The sequence below is a fragment of the Ambystoma mexicanum genome, chromosome 4q, assembly GCF_040938575.1.
Source record: "Ambystoma mexicanum isolate Mex_15411 chromosome 4q, UKY_AmexF1_1, whole genome shotgun sequence".
NCBI lineage: Eukaryota > Metazoa > Chordata > Amphibia > Caudata > Ambystomatidae > Ambystoma > Ambystoma mexicanum.
This window is the reverse complement of record NC_090928.1, coordinates 126,664,440-126,687,524: the sequence shown is the minus strand read 5'-3', so window position 1 is coordinate 126,687,524 and position 23,085 is coordinate 126,664,440. Positions and strand designations below refer to the sequence as shown.

The 23,085-nt window shown below is 47.0% G+C and overlaps 1 protein-coding gene and 1 long non-coding RNA gene across 2 annotated transcripts in view; one reads left to right on the top strand and one right to left on the bottom strand.

The window, feature by feature from the left end:
- Window positions 1–20,829, bottom strand: part of LOC138467542 (uncharacterized) — a 43,315-nt gene extending 22,486 nt beyond the window's left edge. Inside the window, exon 1 of the long non-coding RNA XR_011268106.1 lies at window positions 20,758–20,829. This is a non-coding gene — a long non-coding RNA (uncharacterized lncRNA). The remainder of the gene's footprint in view (window positions 1–20,757) is intronic.
- Window positions 20,830–21,300: 471 nt separating this feature from the next.
- The window catches only part of LOC138468480 (uncharacterized), a 158,665-nt gene continuing 156,880 nt past the window's right edge, over window positions 21,301–23,085 (top strand). The window contains exon 1 of the mRNA XM_069609007.1: window positions 21,301–21,399. The gene's annotated coding sequence lies outside the window, so the exon portion shown is untranslated. The remainder of the gene's footprint in view (window positions 21,400–23,085) is intronic.

The following is a 23,085-nucleotide window of genomic DNA, read 5'->3' as shown; positions in this document are numbered from 1 at the left end:
CCATCGGTTTTCGGCAAGTGTTGCCAGGGGGGCAGTGCCAGGGCTGCCAGGGGGGCTGTGCAGGTGTGCAACTGGCGGGGAGGGGACCTGGGCATAAGAAAAGAGGGTAGCCAAGTGACCAGTGTAGTTTCAATTTCAGCCAGGAGTTCAGCAGGGGAGAGGAGGAGAGAAAGCAGAAACGAAGAGGAAGGTCTTGAGGTGCTTCCGGAACCGGAGATGGTTCTCCTCAATTTTCAGAGAAGCAGGTAGGCTGTTACATAGGGAGGATCCAGCCAACGAAAAAGATCTACCACCAACTCGTTGCTTGGAGAAGCGACTGTAACGCTCACCTGATTCCCACGGAGGCGCTGGTCTTGGCAGGGTGGTAACTGTATCTTGAAAAGTGAAGTGCAGGACTCGATTGGCTTCCGGGGCTGGGCGTCTTCGCACTGTGTGTTTAACTCGAAGAGTAAGATGAATGCAGGTGAAAGAATATGGGGTTAATGACCTGGGATTGTCGGGTGTCTCTCGCTCTCCCCCTCTCACTTTTCCGTGGAGCCCCAAGGTCAACGTGCTCACCTTAGATAGGTGAATGCTGGACTCTCCATCTGCTTCTGGTGCAGGGTGCCGTTACCAGTTCCTTCACTGGGTTGAAACGTAGGCCTCTTGACTTCAGAGGATTGCTAACCGTCGTTAACTGCACGAACGGTGAGTTTCCGGGCACCTTGAATGTCCTTACAGTCTTTAGGTGCGTGGGCACGTTAGTGTGGAATAGGGCTCTGTATAATGTTCTTTTCAAATGGTGCCTTTTGTCTTGCAGGGCTCTTGAGGCGGAAGATGGTGGTTTGAAGAGAGCCGGAGTTCGAGCCAGCGCATAGGAATGAAGCGCTTGGGAGTGCATAAGTAAGTGCCTGTTGCCTGCTTTCGAAATGCACTCCAACTGTCTCTTTTCTTTTGCAGGTATGAGTTCGGATGCTAAAGAGACTCTGGAAAACGCCGGGGTATTTGCAGGCGCCTAATTGTGGAGGGCGCGATGGCGCGTGAGTAAATAGCCTGCCTAATGTCTCTCCTTTTCTCTTTCAGGTGCAGGAATGCAGCGTTGAAGAAAACCGGAATTCGAGGGGTGCCGGTAAGTAAATTCCCCACAGGAATAATTATGCTTTTGTCTTCACAGGCTTTTATAATGGCGAAGGAGCAGCGCGAAGAGTTGGTAACTGCCGATGGATCAGGTGAGGAAAGCGCTGCGAGTGAAGGTTGCTGTGCTAACCTGTTGTTTCTTTGTCTTTGCAGGTGCTTCTGAAGGCTGGATACAAGAAAGGTAAGCTTTTGTTCTCACAGGTTCAGGATCGGAAGAATGAAGACTGGAACCGACACGGTGAGCGTTCTGCTGCAGATGCAGAATAACACGAAGCACGTTGCATCAATCGGGTGTGGTTTAAATAGCCTTGGAGTGATGAGGGATCTTCCTCCACTGCCTCGCCCAGGAAAGAAAAGAGTTCCTGTTCTAGAAGAGTTCCAGTGTTGTATCCAGGGAGTGGAGCCTGCCCCACCCAGGTAAGAAACTAGCCCCGGCTCGTAGAGGATTCCCATATGGCTGGTAAGTAAGCAGCATGGTCTGCTGCAGGTAAGTCCACCCAAGCATCTTTATACATGTTATGAGCCCGGCGCTTCCAGTACCGGGACCAGTGATTTTGATGAGCCTGGTGCCACCGGCGCCAGGACAGGGTCCAAAAGGTCCCAATGGGGACCGGCTGGTGCCTAGGATGAAGGTTAGAGGCCTGCTTCCAAGGACGTTGGGCTGGTCCTAGCCCCTTGGAAGCAGTGATCATGACAGACTGACCCTGAGGGAGTTGGAGGTGGATGTGTGAAGAGCTAAAGAAGGAAGATATTTAGGAAGAGAGAGTTGAAGGTATTGAGGCCCCAGGTCCCAGAATGCCTTGTGGACAAAGCAGAGGGTTTTGAACTTAAACCTCACAGCCACTGGGAGCCAGGGCAGAGATTTCAGTCTTGGAGAGATACGGTTCCTGGACTTGAGGCCAAGGACAAGTCTTGCAGTCCTGTTTTGGATGAGTTGCAGAGGGCGGAGAGTAGAGGTAGGCAGAGTTAGAAAGAGGCTGTTGCAGTAACCCAGCCTAAGAGAAACAGAGCTCTGGTGACAGTGAGCATCTGGGGGAAGGAGAGGAAAGGCAGAATACCTCTGAGGAGGTCCAGCTGGTAGTGTGACAGAGATGTGAGAAGAGAAGTAGAGTGTGGAGTCAGAGATGACCCCAAGGTTTTTAGCCTCACAGGTGGGAGCAGGAAGAAGGCAAAGAGAGGCCGGCCAGACAGTGACAGGAAAGGATGGAGCAGGTGTGCCGATGAGGAGAATCTCAGTCTTACTGGCATTCAGGCAGAGATTATTGACGGCACACCACTCCTGGATAGCAGACAGACAGTCAGAGATGAGAGAAGGAGAAGAGGTGGCTGAAGAGAGCCTGAAAATGAGCTGAGTGTCATCCCCATAGCACTGAAAGTTGGGGCAGAGAGCGGCAATTTGGTGGGCAAGAAGTGCCAGGCATTAGTTGAACAGCCGGGGAGAGGTGTTAGACGCCTGGGGAACACCACAGGTAGAGATAGAGGAGAGGAAGGACCCAAGTTGGATCGGGGAGGGTCGATCATAGAGGAAAGAAGTCAGCCAAGCCAGGGCCTGATTTGTGATACCCAGGTTATCACGAAAGCAGTTGAGCAGGATGGCATGGTTGACCATGTTAATGGTAGAAGGGAGATCAAGTAAGATGAGAACACAGGGAGTGTTAGAATGAAGGTTCGAGAGCAGGTCTTCACGGATGCTCAGGAGAGCAGTTTCCATGCTTCTGGCAGCTCTGAAGCCAGACTGACGGTCATGGAGACAACCAACAGATTCAATGTGAAGATTAAGCTGGGAGATGGGAAGGAAAGGAGTGATGGAGATTGGCCGATAATTAGCCAGGCAGGACAGGTTGGCAGAGGGTTTCTTAAGAAGAGGGTGCACAAGGGAGTTCTTCAGGGTGGAAGGGAAGACTCCAGTGGCAAAGGAGTGGTTGCAGAAGTCAGCCAGAGCAGGAGCCAGGGTGTCAATGAGGTCCTTGATGGTTTTGGAGGAACAGGGGTGAACCTGTTTTGACAAGGCTTTCATAGATCAAACTTGTCTAGAAACCTCATCTGGTGAAAACAGGGTAAAGTCAGAGAAGGAGGGAGGAGAGGTGGCCAGAGAAGGGCCAGAGTAAAAGCAGGAAGCAGAGGGAGAAGGGGAGGGGAACAGAGAGAGGACAGGATGTCCTGAGTTTGGAGATGAAATGAGAAGCCAGAGCCGTGCAGAGGGCCTGGGAGGGGACAGGAGAGGTAGAGACTGCAGCAGGATTGGCCAGTTCCTTGCAGATTTTAAAGAGTTTGTCTGAATTATTGGATGCCTCAGAGACGCAGGCTTGGATGTGAGCTCTCTTCTTGGTGCGGACAGAGAGCCGGTATTGCCTTTGGAGCAGGTGGCAGGCCAGTTTGTCAGAGGATGTACCGGAAGCACGCCATTTTCTCTCAGCCACCCTGCACTTGCGTTTGAGGGTGACGAGGTCTGAGTCATACCAGCAGCTGCACTTGGCTTTGGGCTTCAAGCGGATCCTCATGACAGGGGCAAGAACATCAAGAATATCAGATATAGCAGAGTGGAGAATGAAAAGGGCTGTGTCAGGGTGTGAGTCAGCCAAAAGGGGTATAGGGTGAGAAGGTGGCGGCGAAAGCTTCAACTGACACATGCTTCGTAGGTCGGATAACCGAGAAGGTAGATGGCAGTGATGGAGGTGGCTAGGACTGATGGGTAGAGAGGGTGAGCTGGGAGGAAAGGAGAAAGTGATGACTCCAGGAGAGAGGAGTGGTGAGAGGGATAGAAAGGTGAAGGTCCTGAAAAGATCAGATCATCCAGTGTGTGCCCTGCAGAGTGAGTCGGGCCAGAGGGGGAGAATAGAGAGTGAGAGAGAGTCGCAGAGGAAGAACAGGAAGCATCCAGGTGGATGTTAAAGTCTCCAAGAAGGAGGAGTTTAGTGGTTGAGACCAGGAGGGAAGAGGAGAGGTCCGGCCACTCAGAGAGCAAGGAGGAGACGTGACCAGGTGGCTGATAGATGGTAGCCACATTAAGGGAATTGCCAGGAGAGAGAGAGAGCCTGCAGATGAGGCATTCGATCGAGCAGTTGACCTGAATAGGAATGACAGAGGCAGGGATCCACTCAGGGAAGATCAGGGCTACTCTCCGTCTGGAACAATTGGATCTGGGTGGGGAGAGGATCTTGTAGCCTTCAGAGAGAAGAGTGTCAATGTTTGTGACAGAGCTTTCCGTGAATCATAGTTCGCTGAGACCGAGAACATTGAGGTCAAGTTCTTCCAGGAGAAAGACATGAAAGCAGATGCTGTTGCTAAGTGTCAAATAAGGCTGATCCCATAAAAAGGCAGGAGCGCTCCCTGCAGACCTCGAATCTCTCTGTGTGATACCCCAGCAGCTGAAGATATCCCCACTCTATGACACAATTTCAGGCCAGAAAAAAAAGATGATGCCAATGGGTCAGAGCATGCCTCATCATGTGCCGAAGGGACAGAAGGGGACTTACCAGTGCCGTCAAGAGATGGGGAATGGAGCCAGAGCGAGAAGGTCTCCTGGCCCTGGTGAAGGGGAAGGGGTTGGCAGAGTGATCTCCAATTGTAACTGGATGGAAATGGGAGCACAACTGGGAGTGACAGCAGGATTCACACATTCATGATAAGGAGGCGAGAGGTTGCTGCCAGGACAGGGCAGCAGTAGGTGTAGATTCTAGAGAGCTGTTGCGAATTGTACTGTATACCCATAGCCCCTGAAGTGAGATTTTCTGGCTGAGCCTCCCACCACTGATTTAGCTGGGTACTTCTGGGGAGAAAGAATAGGACACTGAAGGTGCAGGGGCTGGCCTGAAAAGGGGAACAGGAACCTGCATGAGGAAGATACAAAATGGGGAAAGTACCAAGGAGGATCTGAGGGTTCACAAGCCAACAAGCAGTGTTGATGTGAGGGGCACACCCGAGACAAAATAATGGACATCATGGCAACGAAAAAGGCCGAGCAGTCCCCAATCAACAGTGCAGACCTAATGGCTTGCTGGACGAATTCCCAGAAAATAGACACGTTTCCACCTTCATTTAATTTTCTAAAACAGGAAAAAGTGAAATATGTAGGAAACATCACAAGGGAAGTTAAAAAATGGGAGAACAGGGTCATCGAAGTGGAAAAGTAAATGAAACGAGCCCAAGATGCTAAGCTTTCCATGAAAGGAAAAATCAAGGAACTGCCCTTGTATTTGCAGTTTTGTCCAGGAGAAATGTGTTGATCTTGAGAAAAGAGTCTGCAGGGGAATATTTGTATACATAATATGAAAATAGGTTAAGAGGGAACAGAAAAGTTAGTGTTCCATTCAGGAACTCTTCCATGATCTCCGTCCTGCATCAGCAGAGTAGTAATGATGTGATATGATACGATAAGTCATATATAATGCCCCTGTACTCGTGTTTCTAGACAGGGAGACAATGGGAGGGGAGACAATGGGAGGACGAAACAAATGATCTTACTAGGGCTTGTGTCATTCAGATCGTGCAAGGGGGAGGAGGAGAAGTTCCAGGGGGAGTGAGTGGGGGAGAGTGCAGTAGGGCAAGCTCTAAGGAAGTGGGGAGCCGACTAGTGTAAGTGCACAGGAGGCAGGGGCCTATAGGGTTGCAGATACAGTGTGAGGTATGCCTGGAGGCAGTGCAGGAGCCTGGTGTAGGAGCCATGTAGGAGTCATGTAGGAGCCTGGTGGCCATAACTTTCAGAGGGCGGCCAGACAACCAGCTTGTGCAGCACACAAGTACGTCAGTAGTGGAGAGGAACGGAGAAAGCAGAAGCGAAAAGGAAGGTCTTTAGTTGCTTCCAGAACCTGAGGTGGTCCTGCTCAAGTTTGAGAGAGACATAGAGACTGTTCCAGAGGGAGTCACCAGCTGAGGAGAGAGATCTACTACCCACACTCTGCATTTGACCCTCAGAGAGTTGGAGGTGGATGAGCGAAGGGCACAAGAAGGAAAGTGTTTAGGACGAGAGAGTTGGATGTAATGTGGTCTCCAACCATAGAAAGCCTTGTGGCCAATGCAGATGGTCTTGAAGTTGATCCTTGCAGCCACCCGGTGCCAGTGGAGAGATTTTAGGGCTGGAGAGATACGATCCCTGGGCTTGAGGCCAGGGACAAGACTCGCAGTTCTGTTCTGGATTGGTTGCAGAGGGCGAAGAGTAAGAGCAGGTAGATATAGAAAAAAGATGTTGCAGTAGTCCAGCCTAGAGAGAACCAGGGCTCTGGAGACAGAAAGCTTCTGGGGGAAGGTGAAGAGATGCAGCTGGTAGTGGGACATCTTAGAGATGTCTGAGATGTGAGGAGAGAAGGCAAGGTTTTTTGCCTCACAGGAAGGCACAGGGAGAGAGCCCAAGTAGGGCAGTCAGAGTGAAAGAGGGAAAGCGGGAGCAGGGGTCCCAATGAGAAGGATCTCTGTCTTACTGGCTTTAAGGCAGAGAATGTTGGATGCGCACCAATCCTGAATCGTGGATAAACAGTTGGGAATGAGCGAGAGAGGAGACGAGGCTGAGGGGAGCCTGAAGGTGTCCTGGGTGTCATCCGCATAACACTGAAAGTTAGAAGAGAAGGTAGAGATAAGGTGAGCCAGAGGTACAAAGTAGACGTTGAAAAGCCAGAGCGAGAGGTTAGAGCCCAGAGGAACATCACAAGTGGAGAGGGAGGTGGTGGAGAGAAAGGATCCAAGTTGTAATAAACCTTGTTTGTGCCACATACCATGTTAAAAGAACAATTATTATGAACACCCCACAGTCACTTGTCAATCACATTTATTAATTTTATGTTTTCACATTTACTTTATTTATGAAAATCACAGGGGAAGCAATGCATTTTTGGCACAGACCCACTTACAAAATGTACCTTTGATAACAGAGCAGAGGACATGGGTCCTTTACAATTGGGTAAGAGAATGTGACTTGAAGACCAGATGTTGCAGGGGAAGGTGGAACCATAAACTCGGAACGAGGACAGGACAGAATGACATAGGAATGGGATGGTGGAGGAAGTGCTAAATTAAGGATGGCGGGGTGATGGAAAAGTGCTGTAGGGTTGTCCATGAAGGGTAGGGAGAGAAGAGAACAGTGTGATTCAGCACCAAAGAGTGCTAAGAACCAGGGTTTTCAGAAATAAAGAGAGCTTTAAAGTTGGATTTAAGTAGTGGTAGAGTTGGAGTAGTACGGAGATGGAGAGGACAAGCATTCATTAAAAGAGGAGCGAGGAGCAAGAGAGAGAGAGAGAGATAGAGAGAGAGAGCGGAAACGATAGGGGAGCACAGCGGGTTTGATTGGTGGCAAGGAGGTGAGCTGAGGATGGTCTTAACAAGCAAGGAGGAGAGTAAGGAGTGAGATGAGTACATAGCTAGGGTGGGGCAAGTCGCTGGATAGTTTTGAAGATGATGAGAAGAGGTGTATACTTAGAACTGCGGTTCATAGATAGCCAACCAATTTGGCACGGCAGAGGATTTCAAGGTAAAGCACGAAAGGTTGAAAAGTGTGCAGACTGTGAAGTTGAGGCCTTTATCCAGAGGTGAAAAAGCATAGTTGGGAAGCCATAGAGGAGACTGGCACAGTAGTCAGATCGAGAAAGGAGGAAGGTGTAGCTGTTGAGCCGTATTGAAAGGAAGAGGATGGCAGATTGTTCTGAAATTGAAGAGGATGAGTCTGGCTGCAGTGGCAGATTTGAAGATGAAGAGCGAGAAGTGTGATGGGTGGAAGATGACATCAATATTATGAGCAGACGTAGAGTATAAGGAAGGTAGTCAGGAGAGAATAGAAGAAGAGAGGAGAGGAAGAGATAGCCTGTTTGGTTAAGATAACATCTGCCTTAGTGCAGTTGAGCATGAGCGAGTGAGTTACCATCCAATATTTGATGGTGGGGAGACAGTTTGAAATCTTTGACAGCAGCTTGTAGGATAAGGAGTGAAAGGAGTAGAGATCTGAGTGTCACCAACAAAGAGTTGATAGGAGAAGCTGTAAGAGGAGATCAGGGTGCCAAGAGCTAAAGAATAGAGAGTGAAGATAAGTGGACCAAGGACAAACTCTTGTGGAACTCCAACATTAACTGGGGTTTGTGGGGAGGTAGGGCTGTTCCAGGACACCAGAAAGTGTCTGGGGGTAAGGTATGAAACAAATCAAGTGAAGGCCTTATCTCTGATGCCAAGGAGAGCAGATGTATAGAGAAGGATAGAATGGTCAACAGTATCGAAGGCAGCAGATAGGTCGAGAAGAATATGAATAGATGAAAGTTTAGCATGCAAAGTGGAAGAGATGAAGTTGCTGACATTGAGAAGACCTGTCCCAGTAGAATGCAAATGTCGGAAGTCAGTATGAAGAGGGTCCCGCAGGTTGTGAGTATCAAGGAACTCAGTGAGTTAATGGAATACTACTCAAGCTAGGGTTTTGCAATAGTGTGGTAGAAGAGACACGGGACGAAAGTTGGCAGGACCGTTAGGATCTAGACTTGGTTTCTTAGTGAGATGGATGACAGTAGCTGTCTTAAAGGATGAGTGATAAGTGACGTTGTCGAGAGAGGAGTTGAAGAGGGAAGTAAGATGTGGACCAACACTGTGAGCTATGTACTTCACAATGTGCTGGGACAGTCGGTCAGTGAAGTCACAGGAAGGGTTATCCTTGAGGAGTAGGGAAATAATCTCATCAGGATTGGTGGGGAAAGAGAAGATATAGTAGCAGGAGAATAGGGCAGGACTAGTGGAGAAAGGGGAGCAGGAAAAGCAGAAGATAATTAGCAAGGGTATTTTGAATGATAGAAATGTTAGATGCAAAGTAAAGAGCAAGATCATTTGCAGAAAGAGTAGAGGAGATGGGGTGGGTTAAGGAGGTGAGACAATTGAGTTGAAAGATTTCTGGAGGTGCCTACGTTGGGAGAATTGAGACAGAATGAGTGAGAGATAGAAGTAATGTTTGGAAGAGTCAAGAGAAGAGGAATAGGTTTGAAGAATAGTGAGATAGAGTTGGAGATCAGAGAAGTGTCTAGACCTTTGCCAATTGCAAAGCTTTTTCTGTATTGTTGTTTTCAGAGTGCAAATGAGTGGTGTAATCCAAGGCTGTAGAGGGGAGGATTTAGGATTGAGTGTAGTAAGAGGGCAGTGAGAGGAAAAGGAAGCATAAAGAGCAGTGTTAAAGGAATTGAAGGCTTCTTCAGTGGATGGAAATGTGAGTTCAGCGTAGGAGAGAGAGTGGAGTTGGTCAGAGACGTGTCAATTCAAAAGGTTTGGAGGAGGGAAACTTGCTCTTAGTAATAGTTGTAGTATATGGAGAGATTAAGAAAGAAGCAGGAGTGCAGATTGAGGCAAAGACGATAGAATGATCAGAGGGAGTAGGCACAGTGGAGATATTAGAGATGGAGAGCAAAGAGGAGATGAGAATAAGGTCAAAGAAGTTTCTATTTAAATGTGTGGGCAGAGAGTGGAGAGAAGAGAGTTTTTCAGCCAAAGAGAGTTTAAGTCAGTGGATAGAGCAGGAGAGTGAGAGAGGCGCTTGAAGTCACCAATGACAATGAGGTGGTGATTGTTAGGGAGAGAATCAGTTAATTGGGTGAGGTGGTCGAAGAATGGACCGTCCGAACCAGGTGGTGTGCATATATGTGTGTGGAGAAAATATGTAGAGAACATATGTATGCCATAGGGGGCTGTGATTGTGAAGAGAGTGTATTTGAATGAGGGAGAATTATCAGGGATAGGGGTGCAGGAGAGATAGGACGTTTAGAGGATGAATATAGTCCGAAACTACCACCCATGCCAGTGGGGCGGGGAGAGTGAGTGAAAGTGTAGGCATGGTCATGAAAGGCAGCAAGGGTTGCAGCATATGAGGGAGAGATCCAGGTTTCAGTAAGGGTAATGAGGTCAAGGGATGGAGAATGAGAAAGTAAGAAGTCAGAGGTAAAGCAGGTTTTGTTTCAGACAGATTGTGCATTGCATACAGCAAGAGAAAGAGAGTGAGATGTAGACGCATCTGAGAAGATGCAATTAAGGGTACTTACAGAAAAGTAGCAGGACACGGCAAAGCAAAGGTTCATAGGCTAAGAGGCAAAGAGGCAGGTCAATGGCTGAACTTTACCCTTCACTGTCCCTCCCTTAACTGGGATGCTCCTAGTGAGTTCAGAAGGGATGACACATGTTCTTGTTGACTGATCACCTAGTCCATCAGTGGATGTTATCTCTGATATTGTTCCTGGTGTTGCTGGATGCGGCAATTTCATCCTGATTGGTGTTCCCAGAGGAGCCTCTTATGGCCTTCAGCTTGAGATAGGGCGGATCCAAGATGGCCGCAATCAATTACAAAGGTTGAACTATCAAGTTGTGTCAGGACAACACTGGGGAAAAGTTGCAAAAGAGACGTCAGGCAGCTTGTCAGTTTATATGAGGGAACTCCTGAACAGACCAATCTGGCACCACTGGTGCATGCTGAAAAGAAATTCCAGTTGAAAAACATGGCAGTCCAGTGGTAGCAGTGACCACAGGGGAAGGACAGAGACATTTGAAGATCCATGAGGATGGCGCACATGACGATCTGTCTCTGAGGAGACAGCTAAACCCAATACCTCATATGTGTTCACCACATGGGGCACAGAGTGGAAGAAAAGCCCCATGTCAGACTACAGAGCAGGAAGGAGGGAGAGAATTGATCTCGTAGCCTCCCGCAACCTAGATAAGCACCAGAACCATGATCTGCTATGCCAATCTCACCTTCATGGTCATAGCTCCCCAGGAAAATAGACTGGTCCTGGTAACCCAAGCCCCTCATGCAAGTCGTAATGACCAACAACACCATTCTGCTAACGCATTTCCACACCACAATGCGAGTTCCAACAACTTGCAGTGACCTTCCAGTCTTGTGGCCATGAGCCACTAACCTCATGTCAGGGCTTCTTGCCTCAGTGTGTGACAGCATGCACACTTCTTCCTCTGGATCTACCAGTTTATAATTCATTCTTTTTTTAAAAGGTGTGCATACCTTGGCTCATGTGGGCTGACCACCTCCTGGCCACACTGGAGAGTGCTACTTGGATGAGAAGGGTGTTGGGGAACAGGAGTGGTGGTGGGTCTGTGGCAAGGAGGCAGAGGGTATGCTTCTGCCGCTTGAGCAGCCCAGTCATGGTGGCATGCAAATGGGTATAAAAGGGGATAGCACCTACCCTCATTCCTCCAAGAGACACATTGGTGACAACCAGGAAGTATTGTGCCTGTACAGAGTGCCGTGTGGTAATCACAAGGGTGAAATGTAATTTTGAGTGATGTGCCATCAGCATGCCCTCTGCATGCTTTGTAACCTGTTCATCAATTGTAGCCGATTGCTTGTATTGCATCCCCACATGCCTCACAGATCCCGTTTAAGTTTCTGATCTCATGGTGCGGCTTCCCCCATGGTCTCCTTCACCAACACTTCCACCTGGGTTCCTGATGAAGACCGTGTGCCATAAAGAAGGGCAAGATTGAGTTTGGAGGCATGTGTCCTCAACATGTGTCCTCCATTGCAACTAGATCACCATCATCAGCTCCCTCCTTGTTCATGTGTACTTCCTACCTTCATACCTCACAGACCTCCTAGAATTCTTGTGTCCTCACAGTGTAGCTTCCCCCATGGCCTCCTTTGCCTCCAATGCCATCCAGAAAATGCTATGTGATGCCACTGCCTTGCTTGCCTCACTAGCTGCTCCTCCACTTGCCTTGCCTCCACTGCATGTACAAGTCCTGGCTGTCTGGCCAGGGAATCTTCTATTCTTCATAGGGCTCGGTTACTGGCTGGGTGGGTGCAGCTGTACTGGTATGGTGTTGCAGGGACATGTGTTTGGCCTATGGTCCCTCTTTTAACACTGGTCTGTGGCTGAGCCCACTGTCCCCAACTCTAAGTTTGTCCCTGGTCTCAAGTGCTAAAGAAACTAAGAGGATACAATTGAGGTTATCACTGACTAATCCACTGAGGTCGGTGTGCCCAGATCCTCCCCTTCATCCTATCCTACACATTCTCAGCGCTTGGACATCCCCTCCTGTGGCATGTTTTCCATTTTTCTGTGATTTCCCTCACATCATCCCGAAAGAGCACAATATAATGTAGTTGTTAGGGGTGTGGCCAGGCAAAGAAGTAATCTGGCACAAGTGGTTATGGTCTGCTTATCAAGTACCACAATGCATCTGCATACTTGTTCTATGGGGTCTCATTGATGAGCTGGCTGCGACCCTTTAATGCTGGGTTCCCCTGCAATGGTATGGAAATGGGTACTCTAAGGCCGGCTTCCTAAACCATGGCACAGCTCCTCTGATTTAACATGATGGCAGTGGAGCCATGCAACAATGATATCCAACAGAATGACTCAAAAGGTGGTGTTAGACTCCAGTGGTTGGCAGGTGGATCCAGCAGATGCAGCAGGCAGGTGGTGCAGAGGCAAACCAAGATCTGAGGCTGGAATCTAACATAGAACCCTTTAAGAAAAAGTTAAAAACCTGTCTGTTTGATTAATAGCCTTACTCACCTTTTTTCCCTCGGTCTGACCCTCTAGAGACTTTTTGTTGTTACTGTCTTCTCTGTTGTCCGTGCCATCATGCCTCCGGGTCCATTGCTGCGCATTATAAATTGATTAAAATTTAAATTAAAATTAAAAAAAGAGCAGGCAGAAGAAGGGTAAAAAAAGGCCAAAGAAGATAGAGGGCAATAGTGACTGGAAAACCCAAGAAAGGAGGAAGATCTGGTAAGGCAAGGTTTCAAGGCAAGAACAAAACAGGACAGGAAACACAGGTAGCAGTGAAACAACCGGGCAGTACTTTATGATGCACTGAAGCACTGGCGAGGCAGTTTAAATAGACTGTTCCAGTCTAATAGCAATGTGTGTCTCCCAGGCTTGTTGACATGGTCTTGGGGAAGCGCACCACACCGCGCATGCAACGATGCAGAGCCTCCGTGCCTGCAAACCTGATCGGATATGGCAGAGCCGGTGTCCAGCCAAAGGATCGAAAAAAAAGTACTGAATGCCCTTTTTTTTCAAAACCAAAAGGATCGAAAAAAAAGGGTTGAGTGCTTTTTTATTTATTTATATATTTTTTAGTTTAGTATGTAAAAAAAAGTTTTTTTAAATGGGAAAACGGGGGGCTAGGGGGAACTCCCTCATTTAAAAAAAACTAAAAAAAATTCAACCCTTTTTTTCGGTCCTTTTGGTGTCGAAAAAAAGGCATTTCGATCCTTTTGTTTTAGATCCTATCACCTATAACCGGCTAGGCCCTCATGGTGTCTGGTCAAAGGATCAAAACCAAAAGGCTAGAATACAATAGGGTCGAGTCAATAGGACCGAAAAGAAAAGGGTCGAATGCCTTTTTTTAATTATTTTTTTTTGGGGTTCACATAGGAAAAAAAAGTAGTTTTTATACCATGAATGGATGTTTGGGGGGGGACCTCCCCAAAAATATATTTAAAAAATCGACCCTTTTGTTTTCGGTCCTATTGACTCGACCCTATTGCATTTCGATCCCTTTGATTCAATCTCATCTCCAGGACTCCTGTGTCCAACTCAACGGATGCCGCCCTCCTCTCCAGCTGCTAGCAATCCCAAAGAAGAAAAGCGCCAACCTGGATAGAGCTGCCAAACCGATAAGTGAGACCGGGCGCGACGCACAGAGTGCATGACACTGCTACATGAAATGGAAGTTGGTAACAAGTGACAGTAGATGGAAATTCTGCACATGGCGGACACAGGAAGTGGATCCCTAGGAGATCCGGTGCAGTTATCATGCTCAGCGTTTTGGTTAAGGACAGGCAGGCTCAGGTAGTACACAGAAGTAGGAACTGAGGGAGCTTTTTTCAGGGCGAGTGTGGCAGTCACAGTTCAGGCTACTTTTATGCAGGTGTTCTTCTGTCTGAAGGTTGACTGCTTATCAAAAAAACACGAACAGGCCGATTTGCCCACGTCTGAGCAATTCCCGCTTTGATTCTACGCGACGACGTGGGTTCTCAGAGGATAAGGAGACTCCTATTCAGATGTAGCTTGCCCACTCGCAAGCAGGTGGGCTATACTGCTGGGTGGGGGAGAATGGGGCTGTAGGTGTTTCCCAGCCAGCATACTATGACTCTATATGACTTAGAGTTCAGAGCTCAGAACCCAGAAAGGGGAGGTTTATTTCCAGTCACTTACTAATGCCACACACTATTTACAAAACAAAAGATGCACAGGTGAGCAGGCGGGCAGTTGAAAATATGCAGGTGTTATCATGACAACCTTTCTTGAGGCATCTGGGTCCACCCAGCTGTGCTACAGGCACAGAACCCTCGGCGTATACAAATATTTGATGGGGGGTGATGTGAGCAGTATGGATTGTAGGTCAAAGGATCGACAACCAAAGGGTCGAATGGTCAAAGGATCAACACCAAAGGACCGAAAAGCAAAGCATCGAATTTTTTTTTGTTTTTTACTTTTTTTTGGGGGGGTTCCCCCAACCCCTGTTTTTGTGGTAAAAAACACGTTTTTTCACTAAACGAAACCCCCCAAAAAAATATATAACTAAAAAAAAAATTTGATCCTTTGGTGTTCGATCCTTTGGTGTCAATGCTTTGACCATTCGACCCTTTGGATTCGATCCTTTGTCCAGACACCAGCAGTATGTACATTTGTTTCCGCGCATGGGCTCAATAGTTGGTGCCATTTAACGGCCCATGTTTCTATGGCACCGGAGGATCATCGCAGCGAATACTTATGTGGACATTTCAGAGTTTCACCAAGAAAACAACGCACATCAAAGTCTTTCTTGATTAGTTAATTATGTTGAATGATCAGCCTTGGCACCATGGATCCTCATTATCCATCAATTCTCCACATTAGCTGGGGCGGGGAGCCAGTGAGGAGGGGGGATGTTTAGGCAACAATGCATAATTCAAGGGTATTTCCATGTGCTGCCTAAATAGCTAGGTAAAATGTCACAGCAGACCATTTCTGGAATTTCTCGTTTTGCAAGGTGGGTCATTTGCAGTGTTGTAACTATTTCAGAGAGGCGAGAATGCTTCCCACTTCCTCGTTCTCTTGTGGTCACAACTTCCAGAGAAAAGTCAGTCAGTCAATAAAACTTCATTCGGCAGGAAAGGCCATACAAGTTTATAAAAATACAACACATGCAAATTTGATTTCATACAGACAAAAGAAGGGAACAACCTAATTCATCTTATCACAATATCCAAAAGAAACAGATTTGACACTCCATCCAAAAATGTCAATAAATACAAGTAAGCCAAAATACAATAATAACAAAATTTTTCCAGCTGCATCAAATTCATAATATAACATTTAAAAAAAATGGTTGGTGGGGAGAGTATACTCACAGCCCCACAGGCTATCCTTACCCGTAATACAAATTGTCAGATAGCCCATTTCCCCCCTAATCAATTTATGTTACAACAGTGACCAGTCTCATTATTTTTTGTCTGCAGAGACAAGCTCGATGAACACAGCAGGCAGTACAGTTGTATGGGTTTATACACCCTTAAACAAAATTCCAGAACCTCAGCCGTTGAGCGAATCCCCAACTCCCTCAACAGTGGGCATAAGTACCATAGTCTCAGTGGTCTAAATTTATCCCAAATAAACATAAAAAGAATTACCTTCTCTTCCCCCAAACCACATAAAGGGCATATGGGAGACCCACTCTGCCCCCACAGTTATGTGAAAGTGGCTATCTGTAATGTCCTGAACCTAAAACTGGAGTAAAGCGATCTTTCGTAAGATGGTGTTAGATAATTATGGTAACTTTCCGGAACCAACTCTAGTTTACACCCAAGATAGTCTCGTCCCAGCTTCAGCTTGTTGACCTCTCCAATCATTTTGGTCCGAGTCAAAATGGTGGCTGCTTTCATTTAAAATGTACAGGTTTTTTAAAAATATATGTTCCACCCAAGGAATTCTTTTGCCCCCCCATTTCCGGGCTCAAAAGATGCTTCAGTGTATCTCTATATCCCTCCATTCCCTCTCTACTCCAAAGCCTAACCTGGTAGAGTATCGGGAAGCGGGAAGCTTGCTCACCCACTTGGCGTACCTCAAGTTCTAAATGTAATATGGCACTGGGCGTGCCTCTGGAAGCTGTAAAAGCTGCTTCAGAAATGTGGTGTCTTCCCTATTTAAACTTGTTTCATTAGCATAGACCCAAAGCTCTGCTGCATAAAGGGAATCCGGAATAGCATGTTTGCGAAAGTGTTCAATGGCTGGGAGAGCTGCCCCTCTCCCGTGCCTATTGAAAAAAGATCTTGTGACCCCACCGTACTTCCCGAAAGTGGCACAGGCCTTTTCAACTTGTGCAGTCTTGTGTCCTTTTTCCATGAAACTAGTATCTAAATAATCATACAATGGGATGTGTTCCAAAATGCAACCTGCCACTGTGCTATTCAATTTGCAACTTTTTTGCAAATTGGGGTTTGTAGACGATGACCTTTGTCTTGTCGACATTACGATTTAATTAAGAAAAAAGGTGGCGTCCTGCAACGTACATTTATCTCTTTACATAAACATTCTCTGTAAAGACTTTCTATTTTTTATGCTTTGTATAGCTGTAGAAAAATCTTTTTTTTGCAATCTTACAATAGTAGAAGAGCGAAAACAATATATTGAGTGCACATCGCTTTTTATTATTTAGCTAGTGTTTGAACTGCAGATGTATCCCAACACTTAGCTTTTTTTAAATTAAGAAAGTTTTTGGGGGAAATCAAAATGTTCTGCATTTTTGTTATTATTCTAGTAGTTATGTGTATCCGTTTATAGGTCACAACTGATAGACAAGCTGTAACGTATCTGATCCAATGTATGCATTTGTTTTTTTAAGATTCTTGATCTTCAAAGGATTTGTCACACAGTCTTGGGACACTAAACATTGCCACAAAGGAAGCTGTACCATTTCTGAGCCGAGTTCTCACTATTGCCATTTCGGGGCTCATCACGAGTATGGCGGTGCGGGGAAAAAGAGGCTGTAACGGAATTACAGCCACCTTTCTCGCTCCACCATACTATGAGTTTGGCCCTGAAGTGGGGGATTTACCTCCAGTATCATGCTGAAGGTAAATCCTCCCACTTTCCACTGACGAATCGTCAATCACAGCAGCAATTCCGCCAGCGTTAATTCTGCCAAAATCCACAATGGACTTGCTGGACCAAGTGGCGGTAGCGGTTATTCCATCTGGGTTTTTCTGTCTGATTTACTGGCAGAATACCGCCCAACACGTAATGAGGCGAGCAGGTGTTGTACGCCTTAAATTGGCCAACAGTTGCTAATATCGGATTAGACCAAGAGTACCGAGCCTGGAAGCCATACGGTGAGAATTGCACCCTAGGACTAGTGGAATAAAGCACTTTTTAATCAGGCTGCAAAGGCAAAACCGGGTCATTTACTAAAAGTGATGGAGCTGTATTACTTTAGACCTTGTTGCCTACACAATAAGTTAGGATTGCTGCCGTCTACCATAAGGTCCTTCTTGAAAAAGCTGATAGAGCCAGGATCTAGAGATGCTCGTCTATGCAGAGCTATCTCAGCTCCCAACAGTTGCTCTGGGGAGACTTCTTCAACAAGATGCTTGACATTGGAGGGCAATACGGCTATGTTTTCCCTTAGCATTTGTATTTCACTGACAAATTCATATGAGGAGTTTCCAATGGTATCTGTATCTAAGGTCTTAATGTCATTTATTAAGTCTACAACATTAGGGCCCATCTGTATTGTATCATCCGGTGTGAAATAGCTAAAACTGCCCAGTTCTGAGAATTGGGGGAGGGAGGGACTGGCTGTCCCAGCATCATATGGCTTACAAATCGGTTTGTTTGTCACTGGTTTAAATCCCTGCCTCTGGGTTGTATATTTCCTTTTAGTGGGCTTAGCCTGCACCTTCCTCGTGCAGTTTTTTAACAGGATTTAGATTATGAAGAAGGGCAAATCTATTATGCAGTAGGACTAAAGTATCAATCGTGATTACCTGATCTAGAATTGCCCCTTGTTCCCTGTCCTCTTGTTGTCCCTCATGATCGCCCACTGTGGGTGTAATTATTCTAATGGCAGTACAGCTAGCTGCACTAGAATCCACAGGCCCATACACCTCTATGATATCACCCCCCATCCCTCCGATTTGCAGGTAGGTGTCAAAACCAGCTAATTCCTCCCTCCCTTCCTCCTCACCTGTGGCCTCCTGTGAGTGCTTTTCCGGGTTCTTCTTCTTCTTCTTGGCGCTCTTCTGAAGGGGATTTCCTTTCTTTTCCTTCTTGTGGAGAAGATAGGGTCTCTCTCCCCAGGATGCCACCTTGTTGGTCTGGTGCTCCCCAACAGGGTGGTCTCCCTGGGAGCTAGCCCAATTACAGCGAAAAGCCTCCAGGCATAAAAACCCTGCGAGTCTCAGCCGAGGCATCCTTGGGTAGCAAGAAGGTTGCCGATATGATCGTAGAGTGAGGCAGTCCTTTCCCTAAAGAATCTCCCAATGTAGAATCCACTGAAAATGGATGCAGAGAGCCGTCTCCTTCCCTGGTAAGTGGGGAATCCTGAGCGGACGAAGATAGCAAAAATGCCAGCAGCAATGGACAGAGGAACCAGCCTACAGAAGGCAGCTGAAGCGAAGAAAGAAAGGAAGGAGCAGCAAGGAAAGATTGGGAAGCAAGGTGAGTAGAGAGGAACGGAGGCAGGCAGGAAAAAGGGAGGTGGAAGGAAAGAGCCGAGCCGAGGGCTCACAGGAGGGTAAAGAGAGGAAAAGGCACACCGGAAGAAAGGAAAAAATTCAGGAACGCAGAGGAGCCGAAACGAGAGGAACGAAGAAAGAACAGATAGAACCCCCGTGGGGGAGAGAGGAATCGGAGAGAAACAGCAACGGGATAATGGCAAGGACGAGCGTATAGCACGGAGAGTTCCGAGGTGCAACGCACATCGGAACGGTTGTGTGGAAGGTTTATTATTTGGCGGCGGTCATCTTGAAAAGAACTAGACCACTGCCACGGGTCGGACAGAAAACGTAATGGAATTAGTAATGGCGCCGCCACCTTCCCCATATCTTCCAGTACGGCATGACAGTAGGACATCATTTTCCCCCCCTCTTGTCCTGGCCTTTTGGCAACTTCGAAAGGGAGAAGGCGGTTGTTCGGAATGCCTTGAGCAAAAGAAGATTGTAATTTAGTTATTGTGCGTGTTTGGGAGTCTGGGAAATCCAATATTGACTCATTGTCTATTTCACTGGTTACACAATTAAAACCTGATTCCACCACCATATTTGCATTTCCCTCAGGGCACTCAATGTCATATAATAAATCCTTTATTTCTGAAATGAGGATATTCAGCTCCGGGATCGGTTGGAACATTCTATGCAATTTGTTCCCTCTGTGTTTAGGCTTGGGAATAGCCATTCTTTTGGACATTGTCCAGTGAGAAATCCGTCCCCCCTCAAGTATCAATAAACAAATATCAATATCAATAGAAATACAAATACAAACCAAATTTAAAACATTGCCTCTTTAAAAAGTTTTTAAAACATCAGAGCCGAACACTGGGCCTCACTCAGATATTAAATATTACCTACCAGCCCCTAAGATTGTTAGTTAAATATGAGTACACGCCCTCATAAAAAGTCTCGTAAAGGGAATAGGTTGTGTTGAATAACAGATCATTTAGACACAGGGCAATTTAGTCAGAGGACTACCATCATCGCCCCCTCTCTACCCGCACTCCTAGGCAGATCAGGGTTTGCATATCAGAAGGTAGGAATGCGTCCAGTGTCACACAATTGTTGGTACCATATTGTGCTAGGCGAATTAGGATTGTTCAAATATTGCGATGAAGTGATAGTAGGGAATGTTGTCTAGACAATAATTGAGATCTGCTGTGAAGGAGAGGGCAGGGAATGCCCGACAGCTCAAGGAGCTGTCCTTGTCCGACTCTTCCTCCCCTACCTGCCTGACACAGTCTCAGGACTCAAAGCCCCAGATTGAGAAGTGGACCACACAGGGTAGAGCCTGAGCATGCAAGGCCCACCCAAAATCTGTAAATGCCCACTCAGCAGTGCTGTGTGGGCATTTACAGAGGTTAATGTGACTAATGGACCCAACTACATTATCTTCACGCCCCACTTGCTAGGCAATCCTGGCTACGCCTCTGTAGTGGAGCAAGACAATGCCATTGGCAACAACAAGCCTAAACTTTGCAATACCTGGGAAGTGCTGGAGGGTACATCCCAGCGTCTCTCCATGTCTCGCCAATTACACAATTCTGCAAAAGGTATTGCAAGTAGCCACAATGAAGTCGGCAGTCGAGCAGCCAAATAAATTAGATGAATTGCTAGAAAAACTCTTGTTCTGACTGGTTCACTACGCCTGGCAAATCCAACAGCCTCCAAACAACTCCAGACAGCACGCCCTTCAACACGGCTTCGCCATGGGCTCGATCACGAGCCTATTTTAGGGTGGAAGAGCTACTGCTGGGTCCTAGCCTCCTCCTCTCTTCTCCAAACAACACGCCCTTCAGCACAGGCAAAGAAAAGTGTTGTTTTCATGAGTTAAATTCCAAATTCACGCTTTGAGAAAATGTAATAAGAAGTTACATCTAAACATATTTAACTCTCGGTTGTCAGAAAAATCAATCTATGAAACCCGTAATGATAAAGTTAAGTTCACTTATGATGCTCACAGTCTGCAGAGCGCGTACCTGGAAGCCTGTCACAAAGGATTGCACAAAGGTAAGGGTGACCAGATTTTCTAAAAAAAACCTGGACGGGACATGGAAATAGAAGTAGGACTACATAAAATACACATACAACTGTAGTCCTACTTCTGTTTCATTGGCCCGTTGTGGGGGGGGCAGGGAGGAGGTGTGCCAACAGGCACACTCCTCTCATTGGAGGAGAGTGCCGGGGAGGGGAAAGAGGAGGAAATGGGGGCGTGAAAAGCATATCACGCCCCCATTCGCAGAGGAAAAGTTGCGCCGGGACCCGATTTCGGAATGTCAAAATCGGGTCACGGCAAAAAAAGGGGAAAAAAATGGTCCATAGGTAAAACTCCGGACGGGGTTTATAAACTAAAAAAGCTCCCTGGACGTCGGGTGATTTCCCCGGACTGTCCCGGGAAAACCCAGACGTCTGGTCACCCTAACAAAAGTGCGCCGTGCTGTGCCCCGGGCTTCTGGGCACATGCTCTGCAGAGCACCGAAGGAACCGGAAACTGGCTTTGTGTTCAGGGGAGGGAGGGATGGGCCTGACATGAAAGGGGGAAAGGGTCGTTCTCAAAAGGTCACACCAGAGGGCTTGCAACCTTTTGTGCTTGGTCTATAGGCATTGAATCGAGTATGAAGGTATGTCTTGTTTAAAGTCTGTAGAGAGTACAGACAATTGTTGTAAGTCACAACAGGGGGGCACAGTTTGACTGGGCATGAAATTTGCCCTCCGCCTTACAGGATGTGCCCGGTTGTGGCAATTGTGAGAAAGACCAATCATTTGCAGCAGAGCTGTGATGCTTTTAATGGGGGCCAACACTTGCTTGTGGGACTGATGTATTGCAATACACAGTGGCAGCAATTCTCAGAAGTACTACTGTAGCTTTCCTAAAACAGTGCCTCTGCTTCTCATTACATCTGCTATAAAGTACCAGCAGCTCGCAGAAAGGCTGTAATGTTATATAGGCCTTGAGTTTATTAGGCAGGGTGCCAGTACTTATCAACATAACTACTGTATTTTTAATGGGACAGTACCAGAACACATACCTCAGCAGGGCTGCTATACAGAGCCTCCAGTACCACACATGACTGTATGATTTTAATGGCTCAGTGCTGGCACTTTTTAACAGGGCTCCTGTATTTTCAGGGCCAGAAACCAGTACTTCTCAAAAGGGCTTCGATATTGTCAATGGGACAGTACATGCTTTCTCCACTAGGTTTATGGTCCCGTACCACAATGTTCATGACTACTGCTATACCTTTATTGAGAAACCACTGACACTCCTTAGAGGGCTGCTTTCCAAATGGGACAGAGGCCACACTTCCCAGCAGTGCTGCAATACGAGGTATGCACAGTGCCAGAACCTCACAACAGGGTCCCCCTACATTTAACACGGCGCCCTGTAATGTATGGATAATCTAAATCAAGGGCCCTCGGTCTTAAGGAGTCAAGAGTCTTGCTTGCACACGGCCAAGCAGGCAGATGCAAGCCCTGCAGCTGTAGGCGTGACACGTCTCACCAGCTCACCCAGGAATATTTGCTTTCACAAGCTTCTTGCATGAAGGTAGTGGAGGCAGATGAATAGCCGAGGAGACACCAATCTTACCGGCACCACTATAAATCCCCAAGGGTCCTGAAACCTGAGGCACAAAGATATAAGCAATTCGAAAGTAGGAAAGAGCACATGAGAACAATGGGAAGATAGAGGAGTGCTTCCTGGGAGCAGGGCTCAAGTCGAGGGAGGACTCAGGTAGACGGCGTCCGCCCACTTTTATGAGAGGGTGAACGCCGTCCCCCATGTGTGTTAAAGACACGTAAACTACACAACCACGGCAATTACTTGTTAGAGAGCTGCAAAATGTCTCCTATTGACATGTTTCTATATGGACATGTGTGGGTACTGTTTCTCGGATTGAAAAGATGCGTACATTTTATACTTAAGCAGCAAGGTGCTATGGAAATCTGTCCCCTTGGCAAATGTTTTTTTGTCGTTTGTGGCTTTCCATCCTGAAAGAGAAGCCTGAATGTCATTTGTTAATTTCACGTTTACGTCCTGTGACGCCACTTCCCAATGCTCGCCGGAGTTCCCACACCTTTTTTTTTAGGACTTGAGCCATGTCTGAGAGGAATGTTAGACATGTAAAATACTGCTAAAGGCAGTAGAATTGGTACCGCGTGGACAGCATCAGTGAAACTACCCCTCAAACAAATCAGGTAAGCCTGCACTGCAGCACTGCAGAAGTCCTCACAAAAACACATTGAGTACAGACAACAGCAGTGCAAAGCTATCTTGCATGCATGTATTAGAACCAGAAAGGGTAACC